The 14,013-nt window shown below is 49.2% G+C and overlaps 1 protein-coding gene and 1 pseudogene across 2 annotated transcripts in view; both read right to left on the bottom strand.

The window, feature by feature from the left end:
- Nucleotides 1-14,013, bottom strand: part of EYA2 (EYA transcriptional coactivator and phosphatase 2) — a 180,961-nt gene that overhangs the window by 29,588 nt on the left and 137,360 nt on the right. The gene's annotated exons all lie outside the window — the stretch shown is intronic.
- Nucleotides 5,732-6,337, bottom strand: LOC114223121 (large ribosomal subunit protein eL13 pseudogene; annotated as a pseudogene).

The raw sequence follows: 14,013 nt of genomic DNA, 5'->3' as shown, positions 1-14,013 counted from the left end.
GCTCTGTGGCAAAGTGGGACGTCTCCCATCCATGGGCCCGGGACAATGTCGGGGCATGGGCAGCAGCGTGCTCTGACAGGCCTGGATGGAAAGGGCAGTGGGGAAGTTCCACCATGTGGGCAGGTGGACATCGGAGCAGAGGGCAAAGAACATGGCGGATGTTAAGGGGTGAACCCAACTGAGACGCTCTCTGGAGAACACTGGGAACAAACTGGGGCTACTGAGTGACCACTCGAGCTAGCTTACACCTAAGCCTCTGCTGTTCCTCATTCCGCATTTCCTTCCTTTCCATGTACCCGGGAGTCTCATCGATGCTTGGTGGTCTCAAGTATACTTGATGCCCCTCCCCAAGAGGGACTGTTCTTTCCTAAAATAGTCGAGCATGATGGTACACCCCAACTTGAAAGATTCTATAGTCACTCTGTCTAATACAGTAGTGATTAGCCCATGTGGTTACTGATAGTTATATTTAAATAAATTTAAATTCAACAGCATAAAAAATTTAGTTCCTTAGGTCTATTTCAAGTGCTCAGCAGCCACATGTAACCAGTGGCTGCTGTATTAGGTGGTGCACGTACTCCCATCATCACAGAAAATTCTAGTGGACAGTGCTGCTCTCGAGGGGTAAAGGAACCAGACTGAGAACTCTTCTGTGTTGATAAGCTCACTTAGGGAAGAGCTTGCAAGCTGGCCTGGAGACGTAGCTTGTTCAGCCCACACTACACTTGAAACGTTTTTTTGGAACAGTAGCCAATACATAAACTCAGGGGACCTCTCTTTCTCTCCCTCTCCCCCTGCTTGTTCTCACTCTCCCTGTCTTTCCAGATTTTCGCTACTCTGAGACTTTACATGCGCTGGCAGTGTGGGGCTTGCATTCTTCTGTCCCAACCATCCTTAGCCCTTTCCAGGGCTCTACGCTCCCGTCTGGGCTTTCCTCCCTTCACTTACCTGCTTACGTGGCCCCAGTGGGCACACTAGTTGGAGCCCTCTGAGCCACAGAAATCTTACATAGATGGAAGGGTCCTCAACCAGCAAGCCTGGTCTGTTCATGAAAACGGTCTTTAAAAGCCAATGCTGACTTTGAAGACCCAGGCACAGAGAACACAAAATTAGTAGCAGACTTCTCCCCCATCCATTGCTTTGGCTGAAATTGGAAAAACACCTGCCTGTGCCCCCCAGTCCTTGCCTCAAGCTCGAAAGCTGCTCTGGGGGTCACACGGGCTCAGGCCCCTGGGCAGGGTTCCCTGTGCTTTCCCTGATGTCAGGGGAAAGGCATGTGGGAGGCTCTGGTTTTCTCATTTGCAAGGGGATTGTTGGGGGCGCTAAAGTGTGACAACAGTAGCGATCACATTTCGGACTTAATAAAATACCATGACGCTCAGCTAGACGCTACCTCATACTCTACCAGCTGACCTGGATCCAGTTACCCGCTGAGCCTGGCTGGCAAAGAGGGGAGTGGGGCGGCGCCGAGGAAGGGAGCTCTGGGGGAGGAAGATCCTATGCCCCTCAATTTTCCTGCGTGGGGGGCAGGCCTCGAAGGTGGGCTACTGGCTCTTCACAGCCTAGGGTGCTTCTGGCCTCCTCAGGGTCGAGTGTGATCATCCTGGGGGGTCCGAGCAGGACCTGCTTATAAAGACAGAGGAAGGGTTCCCATCCCTCGACCTGGGTGAGAGACCTGGGCCCTGACGCAATCCCAGCCACGAGGAATTTACACTTTCTGATCCAGAGAAACACCCGCACATCGCCTTGTGCAAGAATGTCCATCATTCCAGCGAGAAACAGGAAAATACCTAAAGTTCCCTCAACTGGATCATCGCTAAATAAAATGTGGTATGTCCATTCAGTGGAATCCTACCTGGCGGGTCAGAAGAATGAGGTAGATTTTTATGTTAGCCCATGGAAATATTTCCAAGACATCCTATGGTGTGGGGAAAAAAAGCAGGCTGGAGAATGATACATCCAGTATCACATCATATATATATTGTTGACCCAGGAACAGCATGGGGGTTCGGGGTGCTGACCCCCATGCAGTCAAAAACCGGTGTATAACTTTTTGACTCTCCCCAAACTTAACTACTAATAGCTATTGTTGATTGGAAGCCTTACTGCTAATATAAACAATTACCACATATTTTATATATTATATGTATTGTATACTGTATTCTTATAATAAAGTGAGCTACACAAAAGTATTAAGAAAATCATAAGGAAAACACATTTATAGCACTGCGCTGTATTTATTAAAAAATCTGCTTATATGTGGATCCATGCAATTCAAACTCATGTTGGGGTGCCCGGGTGGCTCAACTGGAAATTGGTTAAGCATCTGACTCTTGGTTTCGGCCCAGGTCATGATCTCGGGGTCATGGGATCAAGCCCCACGTTGGGCTCCCTGCTTAGCGTGGAGTCTGCTTGTTCCTCTCCCTCTGCTCCTCCCCCTGCTCGCTCGCTCGCTCTCAAATAAATAAATAAAAAATCTTAAAAAACACCCCGTGTTGTTTAAGGGCCAACTGTATTTATAAAAACCCATTAAAAACAAAGTAAAATATTTTATATGGATATATACATATGGATGGGAAAAGACAGATCTGGAAGCTTATACATCTAGTTGGAAGCAGCAGTTCTATCTGGGAAAGCACTGGGATTGGGTTAGTGGTCAAAGGAAGCTTTAAACTCATTGAAATGCTTCCTCTCTCCCTCCTTCACGCTCTCTTTTTCTATAAGGATAATGCACATATGCACTGCCTTTGGAAAACAGAAAATATCTCATGGGAAGGAGACAGGATCTAACACTGAAGGACATTTAGGTTCCCAACGTGCCAGAGACAGCACGAGAGAGAGAGAGAGAGAGAGAGAGAGAGAGAGAGAGCGAGAGCGTGCGCGAGTAGGGGGGAGGGGCAAAGGGAGAGGGAGAAGCAGACTCCCCTGCTGAGCAGGGAGTCCAAAGCGTGACTCAATCCCAGGACCTTGGGATTATGACTTGAGCCAAAGGTGGATGTTTAACCGACTGAGCCACCCAGGCGCCCAGCACTTTGCATATATTAAGGGGGATACAGCTGACATCTCATGGAGGAGGAAACGAAGTGGGGAAAAGTGCAGAAACCTGCCTGTTATGGGCTGAATTGTGATTGTGAAACCCTGGCCCCCAGGACCTGTGAACGGACCTTATTTGGAAATAGGCTCTTTGCAGATAATCAAGTTAAGGTGAGATCATTAGGATGGTGGTTCTAATCCAATACGGCGGCGGCCTTATGTCGATGCAGAGACAGACACACGCAGGGAGAATGCCATGTGAGCATGAGGACAGAGGCAGGGCACAGACTCTCCCTCAGCACCCTCAGAAGGAACCAATCCTGCCGGCTCCTTGATCTTGGACTTCTCGTCTCAAGAACCGTGACACAGTGTTCCTGTCATTCCGGGCACCCAGCCTGTGTACTTTGTTCCGGCAGCCCCAGCAAACGATACAATGCCCGAGGCTACACAGGGAGGGAGAGGAGGGGCCCAGAATCACAAAAACTGTAAAGACACTTACTGTGGGCCCAGAACCACATGAGACAACGCATGCGTCAAGAGTGGGGAGGTTTCAAGGATGTAAAGTGGCTCTTGCTTTCCAGGTACTTGACATTATCACTGGGAAATACGAGGTGACGTACATGAAATGCTGTACCACTAATTCAGCACCCAGACCTACCCGTCACCTCTCATGTGCCCAACCCAACCCTAGGCTGGATCCTGCATGTGTCCTGGAGTAGTCCCTGACTCCTTGCTTCCCCCAACATTCCTCAACCAACCCATCAGCAAATCCAGCTGGTAAGTCAATATATAGTCAATATATGTCCACGATCTGACTATGCGCACCTCCTCCACTGTTCCCACCACTCCAAGCTCTCATTATCTCCCACCGAGATCAGGGCTCAGCAGTCTATAACCCGAGGGCCAAACATGGCCCGCCACCGATCTGTGCGAATAAAGCTTTGTTGCAGCACAGCCAAGTTCGTTCATTTGCTACTGTCTATGGCTGCTTTTGTCCTACAATGTGAGAGACAGTGTGACCTGCAAAGCCTAAAATATCTACTATCCGGCTCTTGACAGAAGTTTGCGGACCCCTGACTCAGACTCACGGGGTCATCTCCTCACTCTCCCTGCTTCTACCCTTTCTGTGCCCCATCCTGCCAGCCCAGTCCACATCCAGCAGCCAGAGGGGTCCTGTTCGCACCTGAGTCAGATCCTGTCCCTCTCTGCTCAAAACCCCACAGTGGCTCCCGCCTCCCTTTGAATAAAAACACGGTCCTCACAAAGACTCGGGCTCTCCATGTCCGCACCCTGCCCCCATCGCCCACCATCTCTCACTGCACCTGCGGACACAGCAGCCTCCTGCTATTCCTTCAACAACCCATACGCTATGGCTGCAGGGTCTTTGCACCTGCCGTTCCTTCTATTTCGAATGCCTTTCCTTCCCTTTCCATTTGCCAAAAGCCTGAAGAGGCTCTGTTGATATAATCTTCTTTGTAAAAACTGCTCCAACTCCACCTCACGTCAGGACAAACAACTTGTCTCTATTTTCCCACTTTGTGGGGCCTCTAGGACTAACCTAGGCCTGGTATAATGGCCGATCTCTTCTTTTATTCAATAAATTGGGAAACTCTAAAGGTAGCATCCATCAGAGAATATAGCAATTAAGGGCATAGACTCTGGACCCTAGGGTCAAACTCTGGCTCTGCTACTCATTTAACTGAATGATCTTGGACAAGGTACTGAATCTTTTTGACCCTCAGCTTCCTATCTCTAACTGAGCTATGGAACACCATTTACCACATTGGAGTATTGCAAGGATTAAATGAGTCAGTATGGGTAAGGCACTCTGAAAAAGTATAGAAAATGCCACATCCACGTTTGGCATAATTCTTGCTATTATCATTATTTTGAATTCTGCAGGCCTGAACTCTGTGCCTGGTACAATAATGGTCAAATTGAACTGAGTTCACCATCAAGAGAGGCTCATAGTCGGCCAACTCTGCAGGTAAGGCAATTTAGAAGCAGTGCAGAAAACTACATTCCTCAGTCCAACCCCACCAACCTGTCAGGATGCTATGCACTCATACATCTCAGGGCCGCGGGGGCAGGAGAGAACTGGTAGAGATGTTCAGGTTCATATCCCCTGGACGCTGTAGTTGGGTGTTCAAACGCCCCTCCATGGGCTTCAGTCCCAGCCCTGACATTTTCTGGGTGTGTGATCCCGGGTGGCTTACTTAACATCAAAGTTTTTAGTTTTAGAATAATTTTAGATCACAGAAAAGTTGCAACTACAGTATAGAGAGTTCCCATACATCCCACGCTGTTTCCCTTATTGTTAACGTTATATATGTATATATGTTATATATATAACATCTTATATAAATGCATTTTAAAGATTATATATGTATATACGTAACATCTTACATATATATGCATTTTAAAGATTTTATTTATGAGAGAGAGAGAGGAGGAGGAGCAGAGGGGGGAGAGGGACAAACGGACTCCATGCTGAGCGTGGAGTCCAACGCGAGACTGGATCTCAGGACCCCGAGATCATGACCTAAGCTGAAACCAAGAGTCAGATGCTTAACTGACGGCCTAACATATTTGTATGGTGCACCTGTCACAACTCATAAACAAACATTACTATATCATTATTAACTAATGTCAGTTCCTTTTTTTTTTTTTTTTTTGATCACAAGTTGCCAATGGCACTTTACTTTTTCTTTTCAACATCCCGTTCTGCAGCTTCCTTGGCTCTTTTTGCCTGGATGCCAAGGAGCTGGGCATTGGCACGGGCCACGTGAAGACTGGTGAACACCTGCGGTTTTTCTCCTCTGTAAGGACCCCGGCTCTCTCCTTACGGACATTCCATGTGGGCATGACCCGGCCTGTCAATGGGGTGGCCAATCTGAGCTCTTCGGCAGAGCTGTCTCCCTTCTTGGGGGCCACGGAACTCGTCTGCTGGGACCATGTGGACTTGGGAGGCCTTCTTGGAGCCACTGAAATCCCAACGGTCTGTGCCACCTTCTCGGGGATGCTGGGGCACCCGTAACCCTTCCAAGCGAAGCCCCTGCCCCCTGGCACCTTGGGGTGGGGCAGCCCGCGACGGGCAGGATGGGTCCCGAGGCAGCGTGTGGTCGCTGCGGTGTGCCTTGGTTTGCTGGGCCCTGCCTCTGTGGATCTGCCACGCCCGCTGCTTGAACCACGTGGCCACCTGCTGCTGCCAGTCCTTGTGGGAATGGGGCTTCGGGATCGTGCCATTCTGGCTGGGCATCGTGTCCGGGCCTCCTCGAGAGAGCACGGCCCAACTGATGTCCATTGTTTATCCGGAATTCCTTAGTTTTCTCACGTCCTTTTTCTCTTCCAGAATCCCATCCAGGGCATCACACTACATTCTGTCATCTCTCTCCTTAGGTTCCTCTGGGCTGTGACAGTTTCTCTGACTTTCCTTGGTGTTGCTAACACTTTCAAGGAGTACCAGTCAGGTGTTTTGCAAGAATGTGTCTCAACGGGGATTCGTTGTTGTTTCTCTCATGGTTAGACTGGGGTTATGGGTTTTGGTGAGCAGGACTGCAGAAGGAAAGTGCCATTCCCACTGCATCGTATCAAATGTGCATCCTACCAATGTGACTCACCACTGCTCACGTTGACCTTGACCACCTGGCTCAGGCAGTCTCCGTCAGGTTCGTCTGCTGGAAGGTTACTCTCCTCTCCTTTCTAGACTGTACTCTTTGAAAGGCAGTCACTATGCAAAGCTCACAGCTGGGATGGAGTATCTAAGTAAATGTTTCGGGGGGCGCCTGGGGGGGCTCAGTCGGTTAAGCATCTGACTCTTGGTTTCGGCTCAGGTCATGATCTCGGTCCTGAGATCGAGTCCTGCATCTGGCTCTGCGCTCAGCGGGAAGTCTGCTTGAGATTCTCTCTCTCCCTCTGCCCCTCCCCCATGCACAGGCACTCCCTCTCAAATAAATAAAATCTTTTTAAAAAAATAAGTGATTCAGAATTTTCTGCATGGGAGATTGTCCTGTTCCCCTCCACTTACTTATTGGTTTAATCATTATCTGTATCATTGCGGACTCATGGGCACTTTTTTAATACTTAGAATCCAATAGTATGTTCCTTGTTTTAGTAGTCAAAGTGCTCCAGCTTTGGCCCCTGGGAACTCTTTCCAGGAGCCCCCGTGCCCCTTTGACATCCTCCATCACTGTAGGGTTTTTGGAGCACTTCCTTACTTTCTGGCACCGTAAGAGGCTTCCCATGTATTATGTGTGTTTCTTGCCCCCAGCCCTGGAATCAGCCACTTCTCCAAGGAGCCCTGGTTCCTTTTCCTGGAAAAGGGTCATAGAACCCAAGATCTGGGTGCTGGGTGTGCCCAATGCTACTGGAGCATCAGCATTTTGGGGCTCTCTCAGGTGACAAAGTCTCCAGTTTCTTATGAAACATGCTTAGTACGCCCCTTGGCAGGTGTGTTACAAAGAATGTGGCAGGTCTGAGAAATGGTACCAATTATAGTCCGGATCCCTCTTTCACCAGGGCTCTGAAACTAAAGCCCAGAGCGGGCCCAGGCGGAACTGAGGTGAAGAGTCACAGGGTGGGGGTGAGAGTACCTGTGGGACTATCTGCCTGTCCTCGCCGACGGCGGTGATTTGTCCGTTTGTCACGTGCTCGAGGTCCAGATTTAGTTTCCGGGTGATGCTCGTCTCATAAAATGTAGGGGGAGGGCATCTCATCTTTTTCTTTGCTTTGTAGTTTGTGCAAAATGGGATTTATCCTTTCCTTGAACGTTTGGTGGAATTCCTGTTTAACACCAGCTCAACCTGGTGCCTTTTTGAGAGTACATCCTCAACTGCCATTTCAATTTCTCACAGTCATTGGTTTATTTATTTTTAAACTTCCCCTTGGGTTAATTCTGGTAATTTAAATCTTCCTGCAAAGTGTCAACTTCATCTAGGTTTCAAGTTCACTGGCATAATATTGTATAGTATTCTCATAATTAAAAAAAAATGAATTTCCCCTGAATCTACAATAACATCCATCCTTTCATTCTTGATGTGGCTTATCATCTCTACCTCTTTTCTCTTTCGTTTTTTCTTGCTCATCCTTGCCAAAGGCTTATCTTCCTTCATGGTCTTTTCAATTTTCTTGTTTTTCTAATAAAAATGTAATTTAAGGCCGGATCATCCTTTGCTTGCATCCCGCAGGCTTGGATACTCAGCATTCCCGTGATTGTTCAGTTCCGAACAGCAAGCTCAGGGACAAATACTTATCAAAATTCGTTCTGATAAAGCTGGCGACAGCTGGGGTTTCCCCAACCTGCCCTGCTGAGGTCTGATCCCATTACTTTTTGTCCTTGGCTGCCTGGAGGCACGAATGCAGAAGGGAAATTGTTGACAAATTTGTTTTAGAAAAATGAGTCTCGTTACAGGCCAGATGGACTCCCTGGCCACTCCTTTTCTTTCGAGGCAGGTATATTTTTAAGTGAGATTGCCTACTGTGGCCTCTAGACTAGCCAGAGAGGGGCCTGCTCCCTGGGAGGGAAACCCGGCTGTCTCTCTTGTGTTGTCTAAATGTTTAACTTATCTGAAGAGCACCAAAGAGGCCTGGGCCGCACCGCATTAACGGCCGGTTGGGCAGGATGCCTGGGAGAGCAGTTCCGCGCTGACATGGTGAAATATTATTCTCCCTGATAGCTCCCGCAGAACGGTAAATCAGACGTTAGCCATCAGGCCTGCGCGTCAGGCAAGCAGCCTCAGCTTGCCCAGATTCCAGCCACTCCGGAGTCCCTCTAGCGAGATCCTTCCCGAAGCTCTGGCAGCACGTCGAAATGCTCCCCCTTGGGCCTGCCTGCCTTCCTGGCCATTCCTGAATCCGGCAAGGGGTACTGTCAGCCAAAACCCTTTAGATCCATCTGATTTCTAACAGAGGCCTCTATTCTTCCCTGCACTCAGCTGATCTTATGCCTTTTTCTCCTCCTCGGTTCACCTCAAAACCATGTTGAAGTCGGCTTGGCCTGGGATTAAATTTCCACGCTGCTCTTCCTATGTGATCTCTCTGGGCCTCAGGTGCCTCATCTGTAAAATAGAGATAAAGAACCCTCCCCTGCAGGGCTGTTGTGAGATTTCAGTGAGGAAATGCCTGTGTGATGCCCAGCACAGGAGCTCAGTACATGTCAGCGCTGGGCAAGTTAACATCGTGGTGCCTCAGTTTTCCCATCTCGAAAATGGGGGTCTGAAACAGTATTTACCATCTGCAGCGGTGTAAGGCCTGAATGAATGAGTGCAGGCAGGCCCTCTGGACAGCTTGCAGTCGTATCAGCTGGGGCTGGACGGTGTTTATTATTCCTAGCTGTGCCCTCCGCTCAGCTCCTGCTATGGCCCGCATCCTTCTTTCTAGAAATGCGTTCAGATCCTCTATTGCTCTGCTCAACTTCCGGGTGGGGAGTGAGGGTGCTGTGCTGTCATGGTTCCTTAGGTTTGTTGTTGTTATTTGTGTGACTCCTGTTTTGTGTATATGATGTGAAGATGATGTGCTAAGTCATGGAGGAGCTTTTGTCTTCTGTCTTGCACATTTATGTGGGGGGAATTTCTTTTCCTCTTGCTGCCAGACCTTGCTTGTCTTTCTCCCGACATCCCGGCTACACCAACCCTCTCTGCTCTGTCCCTCCCTACGAACCCGTCGTCTACAGCACTGTGTTCGGTCTGGATTTCCTGTGGGGAATCTTCTTTCCCAAGCCAGATGGCAACTGCTCTCCCTGGGAGAGGCAGCAGAGCATAGTGGGTAAGTGCTTGGATGCCAGAGCCAGGCCACCTGGGTCTGAATATTGCCACTGCCAACTGTGTGACTTCGGGCTGTTCACTTAACCTCTCTGTGCCTCAGTTTCTTCATTTGTAAAATGGGTGCTATGGACTGAATGGCTGTGTTCCCCCCGCAATTCATATGGTGAAGCCCTGAATCCCAGCGTGGCTGTATTTGGAGATGCGGCCTCTAAGGAAGTAAATGTTAAGGTTAAATGAGGTCATAAGGGTGGGGCCCTGATCTAATAGGATCAGTGCCCTTCAAGGAAAGGACTTCAGAGAGCCCCCTTTCTCGGTCTCTGCACACACACTGAGGTGGCCTTCTACAAGCCAGGAAGAGAGTCCTTGCAGAAACCAGATCTACCAGCACCTCAGTCGGGGACCTCTAGCCTCCAGAATTGTGGGGGGAGGGCATTGTGACAAAATTCATTTCTGTTGTTTAGACCATTCAGTCCGTGGTGTTCTGTTGTGGTAGCCTGAGCAGACTAAGACAATGGGATAACAACAGTGAGGATTACACAGGTTAACACGTGCAAACTCTTCAGAACAGTGTTTGGGACAGAAGCGCTCAATATATGTCAGCTTTACGATTTGCATCATCATCATCATCACTGAAAATACAGGTTGTGTCTTATAAGTTTAGGATTCTAGATTCGCACTGATAGAACTTCCTACAATGAGGTCAATGTTCTGTTCTGTCCAGTATAATAGCCACCAGCCACTGGCTTAATGTGTAATCATTTCTCCCCCTTGACACTAGTAGGAAAAAAACCCGTAAGTTTAACCATTTTTTTGTTTCCTTTTTGGTATTCAAGTAAAAGCCGGCTACCCGAAGCCTGGGTTGTGCTATCCACTAACGTGATCCAGAAATGCTGAGCAGCCGGCTGATGGCTCTCAAGGGCTCAGTGCTGCGATTCTCCAGGGGGTGCGGCTGGCTTTTTGGGTGTGATGGTTCCTCCCGCGCCGGGCGGTTATCTGGCATTCCTGGCCCTGCCTGCTACAGGCCAGTACCTCTTCCCCTTCCTGGGACAACCGGCAGACTCCCTCCCACTTGCAAACACCCCGCCCTGGCCGGATGGCCCTACCCTGGGGGCTAGTTAAAACACACTGACGAGGACAAGGAGGTTGCATACCCCCGACAGCACCTACTCCTGGAGCAGAAATGGTACCAACGCTCTCTCCCACACACTGTGCTGGCCCTGGCTCACCGTAACCTCCGTTTCGCATCTTTCTCTTGCCCCAACTGAGAGCCTTTTTGCTGGAATCTGGAAATGCTCCTAATCACACTGCCTATAAAATCTCAGCCACTCAACAAGGTCTAGATTTTCAAATCTATTTTTAATCAAAGTTATGGTATCTTAAAACAGAAAGAATGAATTCTTGTTTTGAAGATTTGCATTTTTTAAGAGCGCAGGCTTTGGAGTCCAGCCAACTCCGGTTTGAATCTTGGGCTTAATACTTATAGCTACTGTGAGCTTGGGCATATCCCTCACCCTCTCTAAACTTTAATTTCTTTATCTGTAAAATGGGGGGGGGGGAAGAAACACGACTGGCTGCACAGGATTGTGCACAAATTCCTGGCACTTTTGCAGGGGATGATTCTATATGCGCATAATGATAATGAAAATCATTATAATAAAATAATACTAATAACCATCGGTTATGTTGTGCTCTTGTGTTCTAGGTCCTTTATATACATTAATTCAATTAATTCTTAATCTAATGAAGCAGGTATTATTATTCCCATTTTGCAGATGAGGACAGAGGCACAGAGAGGTTAAGTAACTCACCTGAGGTCACACAGCTTGCAAATGCAGAGCTGGGTTATGAACCTAGGCCATCTGGCCCCAGAATCTTTGCTCTCAACCATTGCCTCATATTATCGCTGATAAAGGCCCACTGGACAGGGGAAGTTTGCAGCCCATCCTTTGGCTTTTTGTACCCATCAGTCATTTCAAAAAGTATCTATAGCATGCACCTCTGTGCCAGGCATTTGGGTTGGGTAGACACTTAGTAGAAATGCTTCATGCTTCCTGTGAAGCTGGCTGCATGGCTGCCAAGGTTTCCTCCTTTACCTGCCAACGAGAGACAGCCCAGTGGCCTCTGAAGCTGAGTGGGCCCAGGCAGTCTCAGGGGGGCCAGGAACCACCAGCTGGGGGATCCGGTCCCAGGTCTGGATCTGGGCTTGCTCCTCGCAACTCCCACCTCTCAGGGTGTTTGTAAGGCTTGATGGAGACCTCTCACGGCTCCGGGTCTCCAGGGCCAGAGGACAAACGACGGTCAACCCCACAGGTCTGGTTACAAATGGCACAATCTCCGCGGTCATTGGTTGAGTGCTTAGCCGGGCCAGTGCAGGGCATCCTTGTACAGTGGAGGAGCCATGCCCAGGAGCAGGGCTGTACACACTCCATCTCTGATCTTAAAACAACCTACAAGATACGTTTTCATCCTCATTTTACAGAAGAGGCAATGGAGGCCCAGAATGTTGAAGTCACACCGTGTCTAAGATCATTCAGCGAGTGGCAAAATGGGGTTCACACCAAAGTCTGACTTCAAGGCCTGTACCTTCGCCACTGGTGGCCTTATTCGTCGGGTGTTTTCTCTGCTTTGAATGTCATGGTCCTCTGCCAACCTTGCTTTTCCAAGCACCCCATTCATTCTGGGGTGGATCAAGGAAAGAGATCTGTCTCTGCCACAGGAAATTCCTGCAGTCACCCAGCCTTTGGATAGGTGGAGACCAGCTTTGGCATAAGTGCCAGGGCCTCCCAGATGCGGACGGCACCTGCAGGTGCTCATGTCCCCCAGCAGGGACGAGTGTGGGGGCGGGGAACTCTCAGGACTCTGCTTTCTTCCTGCCACTGGCAACACATTGAACCAGCCCAGGGGGAAATCCTTGCTCCCCGCCTTACAGCCTGCACCTGGGGGTTGTCTGGCCCTGCACAGAGAGCTCTGAGGGCTCGTATTCACTCCAAAACTTCTTTTCACAAAGGAGCTGGGTTCTAATTCAGCTCCAAGTATACTTTCTTTGGCCTTCTCTTGGTTTTAAGGCTTAATATTGGGGCAAATCCTGACCCTAGGGGAATGGGATGCTCCCACTACCCTCTTGAGAGACGTATACTTGTGCACATACACATATGTTACATTCAATTTCTGGGGTTCATGTACTCTTCACAGATGGAGTATGACCTGAACAATCACTCTTGAGCTCTAAGTTCTGCAAGTCAGAGTTTATCTCGAAGTTGCTAAAGTGCCTCGCTGGTACTTCTGATATGTATTTTCATCTAAGAAGGTGAAACAAGTTAATAAAAATGGGATCTGTCTGCAGGAGTATTAACTTCTGCTGCGCTGTATGTTCCCCAAACATACCCATCCATTTCTTGCCTCTTTACCTTTGCACCAGCTGTTCCCTGACTTGGGAATACTCTTCTCACACCTGTGTCTCTCCTGTACTTCCTCTCCAACCCCCAAACAAATCCTTACTCTTTCTTTAATACCCAAGCACCTGCTCCTCTTTGATGCTTCCCCTGTTCCTGTCATCCCAACCAGAAGGACTGCTTAATCACTTCCTCCTTTGGGCTGCTGCTGAGCCCCCTTGGGGATGTCCAGCAGAGCAGTCCTAGCTCACCTGTCCTATGATGGTGTGCTACATGTGTGTCCCTTACCAGGAGGTGGGCTCCTCAGGGACAGGGGCCACACCTGGCTCATTTCTGTGACTAGAACCCCTGGTACATAAAAGATGGGCAGAAGTTAATGGGAGGAATACAAGATAGAGGGACAGGGTGGAAGGAAGAAAGAAGGAGGGCTAGGTGGATGGATGGAAGAAAGGAAGGGAAGAAGGCCAGACAGAGGGAAGGAAGCTAGGGAATGCACGGAAAGAAGGGAGACGGAAAATACATGGATGGGAAGATGGATGAATGGACAGTTGGATCAATGAGTGTGTGTGTGGGGGGGAAGAAAAATGGATGGATGGACAGACGGATGGACGGATGGATGGACGGATGGATGGGTGGACGGACGGATGGATGGACGGATGGACAGATGGACGGATGGATGGATGGAAAAAAGGCTAAGCAGATGGTAATGATGGGCTGGAAATACAGGCGGATGGAGGGATGGATGGACGGATGGACGGATGGATGGACGGACGGACGGATGGACGGATGGACGGACGGACGGATGGACGGATGGACGGACGGATGGA

Source organism: Eumetopias jubatus, unplaced genomic scaffold (assembly GCF_037043125.1).
Source record: "Eumetopias jubatus isolate StellerSeaLion01/CBP00866 unplaced genomic scaffold, mEumJub1_p1.0 scaffold_9, whole genome shotgun sequence".
Lineage (NCBI taxonomy): Eukaryota > Metazoa > Chordata > Mammalia > Carnivora > Otariidae > Eumetopias > Eumetopias jubatus.
This window is presented reverse-complemented; position numbering and strand designations above follow the sequence as displayed.